At 35.2% G+C, this 15,110-nt stretch overlaps 1 long non-coding RNA gene across 5 annotated transcripts in view; it reads right to left on the reverse strand.

Moving 5' to 3' along the window:
• Positions 1–15,110, reverse strand: part of LOC141583629 (uncharacterized) — a 766,076-nt gene that overhangs the window by 391,210 nt on the left and 359,756 nt on the right. For all 5 annotated transcript variants that reach the window (XR_012516335.1, XR_012516336.1, XR_012516337.1 and 2 more), the window contains one exon: positions 14,715–14,816. This is a non-coding gene — a long non-coding RNA (uncharacterized LOC141583629). The remainder of the gene's footprint in view (positions 1–14,714; positions 14,817–15,110) is intronic.

Raw genomic sequence — 15,110 nt, forward strand, 5'->3', positions numbered from 1 at the left:
CAGGTACATGGATCAAATGTAGATTAGGTCTTTTCACATAATCCCATATTCCTTGGAGGCTTTGTTCATTTCTCTTCACTCTTTTTTCTCTAATCTTTCCTTCTCATTTTATATTATTGAGTTGGTCTTCAAACTCTGATATCCTTTCTTCTGCTTGATTGATTTGGCTACTGAAACTTAAGAACTACAAACCATTGCTCAAGGAAATAAGAGATGACACAAACAGTTGGAAAAACATTCCATGCTCATGGTTATGAAGAATGAATATTGTGAACATGGCCATACTGCCCAAAGTAATTTATAGATTCAATGCTATCCCCATCAAACTACCACTGACTTTCTTTGCAGAACTGGAAAAATTCAACTTAAACTTCATATGGAACCAAAAAAGGGCCCACATAGCCAAGACAATCCTAAGCAAAAAGAATAAAGCTGGAGGCATCATGCCACCTGACTTCAAACTATACTACAAGGTTACAGTAATCAATAAAGCTTGGTACTGGTACCAAAACAGAGATATAGACCAATGAAACAGAACAGAGGCTTTGGAAGTAATGCCACACATCTATACCATCTGATCTTTGACAAGCCTGACAAAAACAAGCAACGGGGAAAGGATACCCTGTTTAATAAATGGTGTTGGGAAAACTGGCTAGCCATGTGCAGAAAGTTGAAACTAGACCCCTTCCTTATGCCTTATACAAAAATTAACTATGGATGGATTAAATATTTAAACATAAGCTCTAACACCATAAAAATCCTAGAAAAATGCCTAGGCAATACCATTCAGGACATAAGCATAGGCAAGAACTTCATGACCGAAACACCAAAAGCATTGGCAACAAAAGCCAAAATAGACAAATGGATCTAATTAAACTCCAGAGCTTCTGCACAGTGAGAAACAATCATTAGATTGAACTGGCAACCAACAGGATGGGAGAAAATTTTTGCAAGTTACCCATCTGACAAAGGGCTAATATCCAGAAGCTAAAATGAACTAAAACCAATATATGAGAAAATAAAGAAACCCATGAAAATGTAGGTGAAAGATATGAACAAACACTTTTCAAAAGAAGACATTTATGTGGCCCACAAACATATGAAAAATGCTCATCATCACTGGTCATTAGAGAAATGCAAATCAAAACTACATTGAGATACCGTCTCACGCCAGTTAGGATGGTGCTCATTAAGGATGTGGAAAAATAGGAACAGTTTTACACTGTTGGTGGGAGTGTAAATAAGTGCAACCATTGTGGAAGACAGTGTGGCAATTCCTCAAGGACCTAGGACTAGAAATACCATTTGACCCAGGAATCTCATTACTGCAGGCGTTCCCAAACTTTTTACACAGGGGGCCAGTTCACTGTCCCTCAGACCATTGGAGGGCCGCCACATACTGTGCTCCTCTCACTGACCACCAATGAAAGAGGTGCCCCTTCCTGAAGTACAGGGTGGGGGCGGATAAATGGCCTCAGGGGGCTGCATATGGCCCGCGGGCCGTAGTTTGGGGATGCCTGCATTACTGGGTATATACCCAAAGGATTATAAATCGATCTATTATAAAGACACATGCACACATATGTTCACTGTGGTACTGTTTACAATAGCAAAGACTTGGAACCAACCCAAATGCCCATCAATGATTGACTGGATAAAGAAAATGTAGCACATAAACACCATGGAATACTATGCAGCCATAAAAACGGATGAGGTCATGTCCTTTGCACGGACATAGATGAAACTGGAAACCATCATTCTCACCAAACTGACACAAAAGCAGAAAACCAAACACCACATATTCTCATTCATAAGCGAGTGTTGAACAATGAGAACACATGGACACAGGGAGGGGAACATCACACACTCTGGCCTTTTGTGGGGTGGGGCCCTGGAGGAGGGATAGCAGGGTGCGGGGAGGTTGGGGAGGGATAACACTAGGAGAAATATCTAATATAGGTGATGGGGGCATGGAGGCAGCAAACCACTATGGCAGGTGTATACCTATGTTACAATCCTGTAAGATATGCACATGTACCCCAAGACTTAAAGTAAAATAAAAAACAAACAAAAACTTGAGCATGCCCCCTTATTTACCCACAGCAAGGCCAGATACAGACTCTCTAAGTTCTCATTATCTGTCTCATCTACAAACTGCTTGTCCCCACTGACCAATATGGACAAATTCTTACTAATGTGAATAGACCAGACTTTAGTCTGGCTTCTCTACCTCCCTTAAGTCCCTAAAATTTGGCCTGTCCTTGAGTTTAAGGAAGCATTGGAGTGCCTAACAACCTCCTATTAAGGGCCCTTTTGTGGAAATAGCTACTGCCAAAGACGACATTTTTTTTTTCTTTTCACTATCCCATCATGCCACTTACTCATCCCACTCACCAATACCTGAATATATCCAGCCTTGTTTACTTTTCCCCATAAAAGAATAGCCCCTTCTACCTGAAGTTTGAAAGACTTAACAGATCTTTTGGATAGAGTGGTCTCCTCATGGCAATAGTCTCTTCCCACTATTGCAGTAATTTTTAAAAGAAAGTCTCTCCTTGCCTAACTCTGCATTTTTAAAATATTTGACAGAATCAAAAATATTGAGAATAAACTATTCCAAGTTAGAGCTGAATAGCTTTCTCTTTAAGCTCTGTTTCTTGAGGACATTGCATTTTTAATAACAGTTCTATTGCGATATATTTCACATATTATAAAGTTCACCCTTTTAAAGTATACATTTCAAAGGTTTTTACTATGTTCAGAGCTTTATGCAACTATCACCACTAGGATAATGCATTTTGAGCAATGAACCAGTACAGTAGTATTTTATTTATCTTTAAAAATACTGCATAGGCCGAGGCGGGTGGATCACGAGGTCAAGAGATCGAGACCATCCTGGTCAACATGGTGAAAACCCGTCTCTACTAAAAATACAAAAATTAGCTGGGCATGGTGGCGCACGCCTGTAGTCCCAGCTACTAGGGAGGCTGAGGCAGGAGAATTGCTTGAACCCAGGAGGCGGAGGTTGCGGTGAGCCGAGATCGCGCCATTGCACTCCAGCCTGGGTAACAAGAGCGAAACCCCGTCTCAAAAAAAAAAATAAATAAATAAATAAAATAAAAAAATAATTAAAAAAAATACTGCATAAAAAATGTGTGTAAATACAATCTCTACATTTTCACTTTTCTTGAGATTGAAATATATACCACAAACATATTTATGAATATAATATCAATGCTTCCTTCATTATTTTCCAACTTGAGTTTAAAAATAGTTTAATTTTATTAATTCACTGATATGGTTTGGCTGTGTCCCCACCCAAATCTCATCTTGAATTTTAGTTCCCATAATCCCCACGTGTCACAGGAGGGATTTGAATCATAGAAGTGGGAGGTAATTCAATCATAGAGGAAGCTGCCCCCATGCTCCTGTTCTCACGATAGTGAGTGAATTCTCACAGGATCGGATGATTTTATAAGGTGTTTTTCCCCTTTTTCTTGGCACTTCTCCTTCCTGCTGTCATATGAAGAACGTGTTTGCTTCCCCTCCCACCAGGATTCTAAGTTTCCTGAGGCCTCCCCAGCCATGCAGAGCTGTGAGTCAATTAAACCTCTTTCCTTTATAGATTATCCAGTCAGTCTCAGGCAGTCCTTTATAGTTGCATGAGAATGGACTAATATATTCACTATTCTACAAATATTAATTAACATATCTTATACTTCAAATACTTTGCCAAACTATGCTATATTAAAGGAAAATATAAGATAATATGACGTTCTATAAACAGGTCAACTTGGTCTCATGAAGACAAGGGTTGGTGTGGGAATTGGTCAGATAACGATTTCCTAAAAAAATGATTTAACACAACCCAAGTTAACTTAGTAAGTCCCAGGGTAAATTGGTGAGTGATGTGGTAATATAAATAATAGTCTGTTTTCCTATACAGGTAACAGCAAACGACTATGGGCTAGAACATCATGGTTGGTAGGTCTGGGTCAAAGACAGCTTACTCCATATTCAAACTAAACAGGTGGGGTCCTATCAGGCAAGCCTGATGCATGTCATCTATTTGGGGTTATATATCAAGAACAAAGGGAAGCCATGGATCAGTTTTATTTGGGGCTGAGACACGATGAGATTTGCATTTTGAACAAATCACTCTAGCTTTAGTGCTGAGAAGAGATGGAAAGGGAGCAAAAATGCTACAAGGGAGATATATATGGCTCAATTTTCAGTCTGGTGATATGGATCACAAATAGTTTTTTTCCTAACTATATAGTGTTATGGTTATTTATGATTCTCATCAGTGGTAAGCAATATCACAATATGACATTCCCAGATTTTGGTTTTGACCATCCAAATTTGAAAGGCACTATATTTGCCTGTTGGCAGAAAAGCCTTTCCCAGATCTCCTGTGGGTTGGCTGAATTTGGCAAGTTCTGTGGCAGACCATCTGTGCAAAAATTCTCCAATTTCTATAGCACATTTAGCTCTGTAGCTCTGTTCAGAATAGCCTCAAAATGTTTTCATTATTTCATTCAGTTTCAAGCAGAGGAAAAAGATTTAGGAGCTTCTTTAAATGGCTTATGCTCAGTTAATTTTTATTTTTGCTCTCTTTTATGCTTATCAGTTTGATACGTGTAATTGGTGGTACTAATTACCAACTGGTATCTATTGAGTACATAATTTTAAAACTTCAGCTTCTTCCAAGGTTTCTCACATAAATAATTAACTTCATAATTACATGTTAGGCCTTCTCTATTTCCTTCTGGCCCTTTCTATAGGCCTCTGAAATACACCAAGATAGGTGCATTTTATATTTACTTACTATAAGTATTTATCTGAATTTTTATAATGAGTCATCACAGACAGATATTCAACATAGTTTCCTAAAAATAATATAGTGAAGATAGTATGAATCAGACGACAGAGCTGCAAAGCTATGTTTCTCAGCATAAAGAAATAACTGATAAGAATTTCTAAAAGATAGCCAAGTTCAAGATTTTTTTTTCCAAAAGAAGTACTAGTTATTTGGCTCAGTAGATTCCAAATCTGGAATTCATAATTTAGGACTTAAATTATAAATACAGTTCAGGCTTCAAATTTAGGGTATAACTCGATATTTCTAGTTGTTTCAAGAACAAAGTACTAAATTTATAAACATCCAAAAATGTTTATGGAGTTTTATTGCTATTATGTAAATAGTGTCTCAAAATTTCAACAAAAGAAAACAAAGATAATGTCCTTTGCCCCATGGCAGATTGGATCTTGAAGAAAATCAGTTTTTTGGTTAGGTATTTTGGTTGATAAACAGCAAATTGAAGAGTAGAAAAATAGGAAAGGTTAGAACCTTCCAGAAAGTTGTGGTTGTGTGAGGAAAAAAGAACATACTCCCATAGCCATACTAGGAAGGAGAGGAGAGAGTAAGTTTAGAAACAAGGTTTTAGAAGGAAAATAATAAGGTGAGAACACATACAAAAAAAAATGCCTGCAGAAGCTACGGTATGAAGATATTTTGGTAGAATTTTGTCATTTAAAGAAATTTTTATAAAATCCTGCACTGTATTCTTCTTTGAATGTGTTTATGTCTGTCTTTTTGAGAGAGAGAGCAAGAGAAACAAAGGGAAGGTATTGCATAAAGTCTCTTAAGACTGACTCCTATGAAGCCAAGTTGTTCTTGGGCTATTCTATTATGCAAAGCTAAATTTAAGAAATGTGAAAATTAGATGAGGTAAGTTTTTTTAAAAAATCAACCTTTAAGATTTGAGTTGCAAATAAGTAAATAAATTATTATAAGATAAACTTAGGGAATCGTCTGAGCCAAAGCCTGTGCACCCAAGCAGACCACAGTTGAAAACCTTGCTGTCCCATTTAAGATGCAGTGATCTTGATCAAATGATTTAACCAGTAAATTTTGGCATCTACAAAATAGGAATGATAAACTAATAAAACCAAATTCATAAGAACTAAACTGAAAAATAGGTATAAAACTACTACTACAGTAGTTGGAACATAGTAATTTCTCAATAAATGGTGGTTCTTATTATTTTTATTAACTTTCCAAAAGATAATCAAAATGTTTATGAAGCATATATTATTCCGGGGACATTATGTCTTCTAGTAACATAATTTTTTCAAAAGCAATAAAGTATATTATTCTAATATTTGTGCCAAGAAATAGATATCAGTCAATGCATCCCTACTGTTTTAAGAGCCAATACAGTGAATATTATAAAAATAGATACACTTCTATAAGACTAAAATACATTAAAAAAAATAAGCAGATATATAGGTCAAAGTCTATACACAAAGACATACACACAGATACACATACATACAGAGTTTAAGAAATAGGCACATGCTGTTTAAAAACAACTATGATACACAAATCACTCCTCCATCCCCCAAGCCACCCCACACATTTATTCCTTCACTCTGAATAATATTGTCTACTTATTTACAATGAGATATAACTGTCTTTAAATCTTTCTGTGTTCTTCACAACTTATTTCTGATCAGAACCCTTCCTTCCTTTCCATACTCTCAGATAAAGTTTTGGGGCAAATAATGCATAAAGTCAGTCCTTTATTTCAGTTCTCTTCTTACTCTTAATTCCCCATTCTGCCAATTGCAGTGGAATTTGCTGAATTTACTTTCTCACCCTTCACATATTTTATCTCATGAATAGTGGGAAGACAAAGTTTTAGAAGGCAAAGAACTATTTGAAAGACAAATAGTTCTTTCCTGAAGTAATTTAAACACTTTCTAATTAAAAAAATGTGTTCTTGTCTCCCTTGTTCACATGAAAATGTCCTGTTGAACAAGTGCTCCCTAATCTATGAAGATTTTATGATTCCATTTGAGGAAGTTAGAAGCTACGTCCTCTGTGCTTCCAAAATATTGTATGCCTATTTTGACTATCTTCTGACCTCCCTCTGCAACCCAAATGCAGGCACTGTATTAACAGACTGCATCCTGAAGCATTTCATGTTATCTACTTTCCTCCATATGCCTTATGTATACTCTGGCCTCATGCTCCATCCCCAGTGTACTGGGCTCCAAACTCCCCTTCATTTGAGATGAGATGATATTTCCATAGAAATGATCTATTCTCCCTTGTGTAATTGTTCTTAGCCATCTGTGTGTGTTTTCTTCCATTCCCCTGACCAGAATTCTTTGGCAACACAAGTCCTACATTTTATCCTGAACCACATAGAAGAAAACAAGACAATTATGGCCATTAACAAAATGTATTTTAAATATTTGTGTGGGTGCGTTTTTTTTCTTTCCAGGATAAGAGCTCTTTGAAGCCATTAAAATTTTTAGCAAGTTAAGACTCAGTTCCAAATCCTATTGCTTTTCTTCTCTTTCTGTTCTCTCTTCGGAGATGTCATTTATGTTCATGGCTTCAATTATCTTCCATATGCAGATGACTCACAAATTTCTGTTTCTAACTCAGACTTCCTTTATAAACACTGTACACATATATCTAACCAAGAAGCAAACTTCTTCTCTGGGATCTTCCTAGACATTCCTCTGAGATACATATTAAACATAACTTCACCAAAAGTGAACTTATAAACATTCTCCATATATAGCCACATCCTTTCTTATATCTAATCTTCCCTGAGTATCTACTATTTTAATTCACAGCATTGTGATTCTGCTAGTTAAGTAAACCAGACCCTTCAAGGTCACCCATTACCTCGATATACATCCATCACCAATTTCTATTTACTTCCTAAAGATATTTAAAATATGTTCACTTGTCTACCTGCTATACAAGTGTCCTAAAAGAAATGACAATTTTCTTTCCTTTGGACTTCTAACTTCTGTGCCCACATCTACCCTAGCCTCCTATTAATAAGTTCTCCAGAATTACATTGCTGCCAATATTATTGTTTTAAAGCAAAAATCTAATTAATTCATCTCTTTGCTTAAAATATTTCAATGGCTATTCCTTTGCCTTGAAAAAAATTAAATAATGGGTTGTACATCCATGTTTATTCTTTTGCAATTCACAATTGCCAAGACATGGAATCAACCTAAGTACTCATCTAAAGATGAATAAAGAAAATGCAACACACACACATACACACAGTGGAATACTATTTATTCATAAAACAGAATAAATCTCATCATTTGTGTAACATGCTAAGTTTGAAGAACATTATGTTAAGTGAAATTATTCAGGCACAGAAAGACAAACACTGCACCATCTCACTTATGTGTGATATCTAAAAATGTTGATTTCATAGAGAGTAGAATAGTGGCTACCAGATACTGGGAAAAGGTGAGTGGTGGTGAAGGGTGTTGCTAGAAGAGGTTGGTCAATGAGTGGAAAGTTACAGTAATACAGGAAGCATAAGTTTTGTTGTTCCATTACACAGTAGGATGACTATGACTAATAACAATGTAGTGTAAATTGCCTTTTTTTTTTTGAGATGGCCATAGCTCTTATTGCCCAGGCTGGAGTGCAATGGCATGATCTGGGCTCACTGCAATCTCTGCCTCCTGGGTTCAAGTGGTTCTCCTGCTTCAGCCTCCCGAGTAGCAGGGATTGCAGACATGTGCCACCACGCCAGGCTAATTTTGTATTCTTAGTAGAGACAGGGTTTCTCTGTGTTGGTCAGGCTGGTCTCAAACTCCTGACCTCAGGTGATCCACCCAACTCAGCCTCCCAAAGTGCTGGGATTACAGCCTTCCAAAGTGCTGGCCAATGTAGTGTATATTTCAAGCTAGCTAGAACAGAAGATTGTGAATGTTGTCACCACAAATAAGTGATCAATATTTAAAGTGATAGATATGATAATGAAGCCAATTTGACCATTATACTATGTATAATGCACTGAAATGGCACACTCTACCTTGTAAATATAATTATTATGTATAAATTATAAAAATTGAGTCAAAATTTCATTTTTGCCTATAATTTTAGAACAGTCTAGCTCATTCGTCTCCAGGCACACTGGCCTTCTCTCATCTTACTTGCTCTGTGCCTCAAAGTCTTCACCTCTGCACACAATGTTCCCTTTGCCTGGAATACCCCACCTCATTCCTAACACACGTGGTTTCACCTACTCTATTACTAGGTATCCTTTGTAGTTTTGCTTTTGTTGTCCTACGTTCTGAAAACATCTTCTTGACATCTTTGATGAGGTCAAATCCATATTTTATATTCTCTTATTGTCCTATATATCTCTTCTCTATAGCACCTGCTGCAATTGCATAGTTATATTTTTTACCTTGTCATTATCTTTCCAAGCACATTTCCATACACATAGTAGGCGCTTAATATATGTTTTTCAATGGATGAATGAGGAGGGGATCAACATATCTAATTTGTATTTGTAGTCCTGATGCTTTCTAGAGTGCTGTGGATATGGTAGGTTCAAACACTACTTAGGGAGATGAATAAAAACCAAAAAAAGCATTTCCCTCACAAAAAGTTTCACTCATAAAAAGCTTAATTATGACATATTTGAGTTGCTGAACTGAAAATTAATAAAACAGACATATTATGAACAATTTTAACTTGTCCTAAAATAGTTAGTAGAATTCAAAATCTTAGAATAAGATTTTGTGTTTCCTACCCAGTATTGTTTTAAATCTGAAATTTAAAAGTCTAAGTAAACTTATCAACTCATTTAAGAAGCCTCCTGATTCCTTTAGAGAGAGCTGGATGCTATTTCCTGGTGCTTCTGAATATGGTCATTAAATCACCTACATTCAACATCATAAAACCGTATTTAATCATTGCAGAAAGACAGGATAAACCAAACAGTACACTGATTAATCTTTATTAACCAATAAAACCAAAGAACAAAAGATGCTATCAGAAATCAAAGACTCTTAAACACAATTTCAGCTATTCAGCTGTGGATTCACTTATTAAATTGCTTCACAAAAAATTTTATCCTCATCTGCTACATAGGCTCTCTATTTCTGAGCTACCAATATTAAGCATTCTTTATTTTTTTTATAAAAACAGGAAATAGGATCAGAAGAAATAGAATAGTGTCTATTAATTTACTATTACATGGAGGTTTGTCACATGGGAAATTTTAGGTATTATGATATTCCATATGATAAAGACATTTATTCAAAATTCTCAGCTGAGAAACTGATAAACTTTAACCATTCTGTAAAAAAATACACATCTGTATTCTAATATACTTGCTGTTAAAGAGATGGTAATAAATTAAACTTTATTAATTAACTGCTAGGCATGACTTCAAGATCTTTTTTCAACTTTATTGAAAAGTAATTTAATTCATTAAAAATTTATATATCTTATAATTATGAAATGTGTTGATGGAGTTGGTTAACTTAGTCTGTTTTTGAAAACTCATAGTAAGACATCAGTTGCATTTACTATGCCTCATGTAGAAACTGACTTGAGGCACAGCCTACAGGTTTTCAGTGAATCAAATGTAATTGCTTGCTAAATGATCTTTAGAACAACCCTATGTCTTGATTAACCGTTCTCTTTGTTAACTTTTTGTCATATTGCTGATTAATCAATATGCTTCTAAAGAATTTTGCATTAGATACAATGCAATCGTACTTGTTTTAATACAATCATCTGGATATTAATTCAATGATTTACTTGAAGTATTCTTTATAGTAAATAATTTAAATATAAATAACTATAAGCATATGTTTTCTAGAAAGTTCCTAAAGTTCTCTAAAAGAAAATGTGATATTATCAGCATATTTCCTAATACAAACACTACTTTGAAAACAGAATGTAGGTTTCAAAAATGCAGTGTGAAGAAAATACTCTTTGAGAGTAAACTCCCAAGCATATCTCATAGCTGTGATTCTGTTCAGGTCTATACGAAGAAAATACGCTTTGAGAGTTAATTCCCAAGCATATCTTGTAGCTATGATTCTGTTCAGGTCCGTATAAAGAATTTATCAGATGGTTTTCATTTTGAAAAAATCTACCTGTCTCTTATGAGTAATTAATCCCAGAGTTATGCTCTACTTTCTAGGAAAAGATACAGAACAATATAACCATTGGTTGACTATACTGGATTTAAAGCAAAGGTATAGAAATAACCAAAGAGACTCTTAGCAAAATTCATAGCAAAAAATTCTTAACATTATGAGTTGACTGGCAAATTTTATATGTAATTTTATCAGGAATATTTAAAATTTTAATTCTCCTAATATGTGATAGCATTTTATTCTGGAGTAGAATTATATTTAAAAATAGGTAAAACTTCATAAAACTTTGGAAAATATGATTTCTAAATAATTTTCAAGTATCTTTTGTTTTTTTGCATTGACATTTATGTAAAATTAGTCATGTGCTCCCAAAAAGAGCACTCTAACCACAGAATCAAAACATTTGGGGAAGAAATGTAAGGTGGAACCATTTTCTCCGTGCTGGTCATTATGCCAGCAGTGTCATGGCTAATGATTGCTTTCACTCTCCTTTTCTGGTGTACTTTCTTTCAGGATTTTGCCAATTTTTCTTTACTCAGTTTTAGTCACTCTTCTGTTCATGCCAGAAAATTAGAAATTTTCACCTTGTTTTCAAACTCCTAGAACATATTCTCAGTATGTTTAAAATTATGTTATAGCCTCTTTTTGTCAAGGATTACAGTGTCAAATACAATTGACTGAGGTTTCATACATTACTGTTAGAAGTTCCAGCTCACAAAAATTTACACCAAATATCCTAAAATAAGGGAAAGACTCACACTTTAATTTAATAACTTTTCCCATATGTAAGTTAAAAGGACTCAGTTTAGTGCAATTACCCAATAGTAAAGGGTATCTTTTCAGTTTCACAACTATTTCATCTATAAGAAAAATACATCTAAATTCAAAGCATATATAATGCAGTATACTCTATATTATAAAATAATAGTTTGATTAAATTATATTATCTGACTTCTAAATTATCATCAGTCAGGTGAACTGCAAAACACTCTTTTGGGAATATATAAAATATACAATTAATTTATAGAGCAGTATTAAAGATATTTTAAAATATATCTCTTGGAAAAAATCTCATGTGCATAAACACACCCTAGTACTACAAATCACAGTATTATCCAATTGGAATAGTAAAAGCAAGTTGCTTTTTCAGATGTTTGCTTTTTTGATTTGAGACTTGTATTTTACCCTCTATTTAGGGGTATCTAGCTATAGCTTTTAGGTAAAAATAGAGTCCTGGTGACCATGGGTGTTTGGCATACAATTACTCAATGAATAACTGAACAGACTAATGGATGAAAATCTTGCTTTTAAATGATTTTTACACAGTCTCTTCGCTTTTAGGCTTACGTGGCCTCCAATCCATTATATGAACACTGCTAAATCAATCACCCTCATACAATTTCATATAAAGTTGTCTCAGAAAAATTTTCCTCATTCTATAAACCCATACTTTCTGGATTCTGGTATGACTTTCCATGTTTTCCATAAGATGAACTCAGGTTTCCATGTGTACCTTTCACCTTTCCCCTACAATAACCATAGATCCACACAAACTTATCTACTCAAGACCTCTCAAACTTTTTCAGATTGTTTTCTTCTCTATTTTCATGCTTTTACACATGAGCTTGCAAACCCTAATCATCCTTTAAAGAATGACTGATACTCTTAATCTTCTGTAAAAGTTCTCTAGACACCCACAGCCGAAGCTGTATTCAGGAGCATTGAAGGATTAAAAACTTAAACGTTAAGACCTAAAACCATAAAAACCCTAAAAGAAAACCTAGGCAGTTCCATTCAGGACATAGGCATGAGCTAAGTCTTCATGACTAAAATATAAAAAGCAATGGCAACAAAAGCCAAAATAGACAAATAAGATCTAATTAAACTAAAGAGCCTCTGCACAGCAAAAGACACTATTATCCAAGTGAATAGGCAACGCACAGAATGGGAAAATTTTTTTTCTGCAATCTATCTATCTGACAAAGGGCTAATATCCAGAATCTACAGAGAACTTAAACAAATTTACAAGAAAAAAACAAACAATCCCATCAAAAAGTGGGTGAAGGATATGAACAGACACTTCTCAAAAGAAGATATTTATGCAGCCAACAAATACATGAGAAAAAGCTCATCATCACTGGTCATTAGAGAAATGCAAATTAAAACCACATTGAGATACCATCTCATGCCAGTTAGAATTGCAATCATTAAAAAGTCAGGAAACAACAGATGCTGGAGAGGATGTGGAGAAACAGAAACACTTCTACACTGTTGGTGGGAGTGTAGATTAGTTCAACCATTGTGGAAGATGGTGTGGTGATTCCTCAAGGATCCAGAACTAGAAATACCATTTAACCCAGCAATCCCATTACTGGGTATATACCCAAAGGATTATAAATCATTCTATTATAAAGACATGTGCACACATATGTATACTGAAGACTGTTCACAATAGCAAAGATTTGGAACCAACCCAAATTCCCATTAATGAGAGACTAGATAAAGAAAATGTGGCACATATACACCATGGAATACTATGCAGCCAAAAAAAGGATGAGTTCATGTCCTTTGCAGGGACATGGATGAATCTGAAAACAATCATTCTCAGCAAACTGACACAAAAACAGAAAACCAAACACTGCATGTTCTCACTCATTAGTGGAAGTTATGCAATAAGAACACATGGACACAGGAAGGGGAACATCACACATCAGGGCCTGTTGAGAGTATGGGGAATAGGGGAGGGATAGCATTAAGAGAAAAACCTAATGTAGATGATGGGTTGATGGGTGCAGTAAACACTATGGCATATGTATACCTAAGTAACAAACCTTCATATTCTGCATATGTACCTCAGAACTTAAAGTACAATAAAAAAAAAAAGAAAGAAATTGTTCCTGTATCTTGTGCTTTGGAAGTCATCAGGAATGCAATAGAAAGACCCACATGTACACAAACCACCCAACCACCAAGTCCCATCATAAGGGGCAGAGCTGGCCTGTTACATATTCAGCTACGCCCCCCCAATAACAACATTGATACCCAATTTATCAAGAAGTCTCGTCTGCTCTAACTCCAAAATATTTTCTTTACATCCAAGTTTCCACCTTTGCTGATACTTCTTATGATTATTTGCCACCATTTCTTGCATGGACAACTGCAACAAGTTTCCTTACTGCCATTCTGATTCTCATATATTTCTCAATCCTCACTCCTACACCCACCCTCCGCTCGGCAAATCCATTCTCCACATGTCAGCTATATTATTCAAATAAAATAAATCTCTTGGGTTTAAATATAAATTGCCCAACCTCTAGAGACATTAAGACTCCAAAGATTTCCCAACATATTTAGAATAAAAAATGAGACACCATGGATAAAAAGGTCTACATGAACTGTCCCTTGACTATCCTCTAATCTCATTTTCCATCTTTCTCTTCTTGTTTCCTATATTGTTATATGAGCTTCTTATTGTTCATAGAATATGGCAACTCAGACCCAGCTTGAAGAATTTGTATTTTCATTTTATTCACCCAATAAATTTAAATGTACACCCTCAGATCATCACGTCATGTAGCTGGCTCACTGTCTTTGAGATATCAGTTCTGATGTTAGTTTCTCAAAGAATCCCTTTTCATGCAACATCTGTAACACAGACACCACAGCCATTCTCCTATATTCTTTATTTTGGAGCATTTATTACTACTGAAATAATACTACGTTGTTTACTCAAGTATTACTTGTTTTTTGTTCCTACTTACCTTGACTAGAATGCGAGCTCAAAGAGAACCAAAACATTGCTGACGTTTCCGGTATCCAGGATCTTGTTCACTTCTACATCTCCAATATCTAGACAACAGTGCCTGTCAGAAAACAATGAGCAATCCAAAAAATACCATTTGAGAAAGTAAAGGGAATAAGTGAAAAAATTAAACAAAATTACTCATGTGCAACCCCTTTGGACACTCTTAAAGTTACGTTAATACTACAACCATCTATTTGAAACTTAGCTAAATACTGCCTTGTACTGCCTATTTTATTTTGAATTCCTTCATTTATTTATCTGGTTAAAATGGTTAAGTAGTCGCTATGTGCCTCATGGGACACAACGGAAGACTCCAGAAATTCATGACAAACATCCTGGAAATGAGATGGTG

The sequence above is a fragment of the Saimiri boliviensis genome, chromosome 2, assembly GCF_048565385.1.
Source record: "Saimiri boliviensis isolate mSaiBol1 chromosome 2, mSaiBol1.pri, whole genome shotgun sequence".
Lineage (NCBI taxonomy): Eukaryota > Metazoa > Chordata > Mammalia > Primates > Cebidae > Saimiri > Saimiri boliviensis.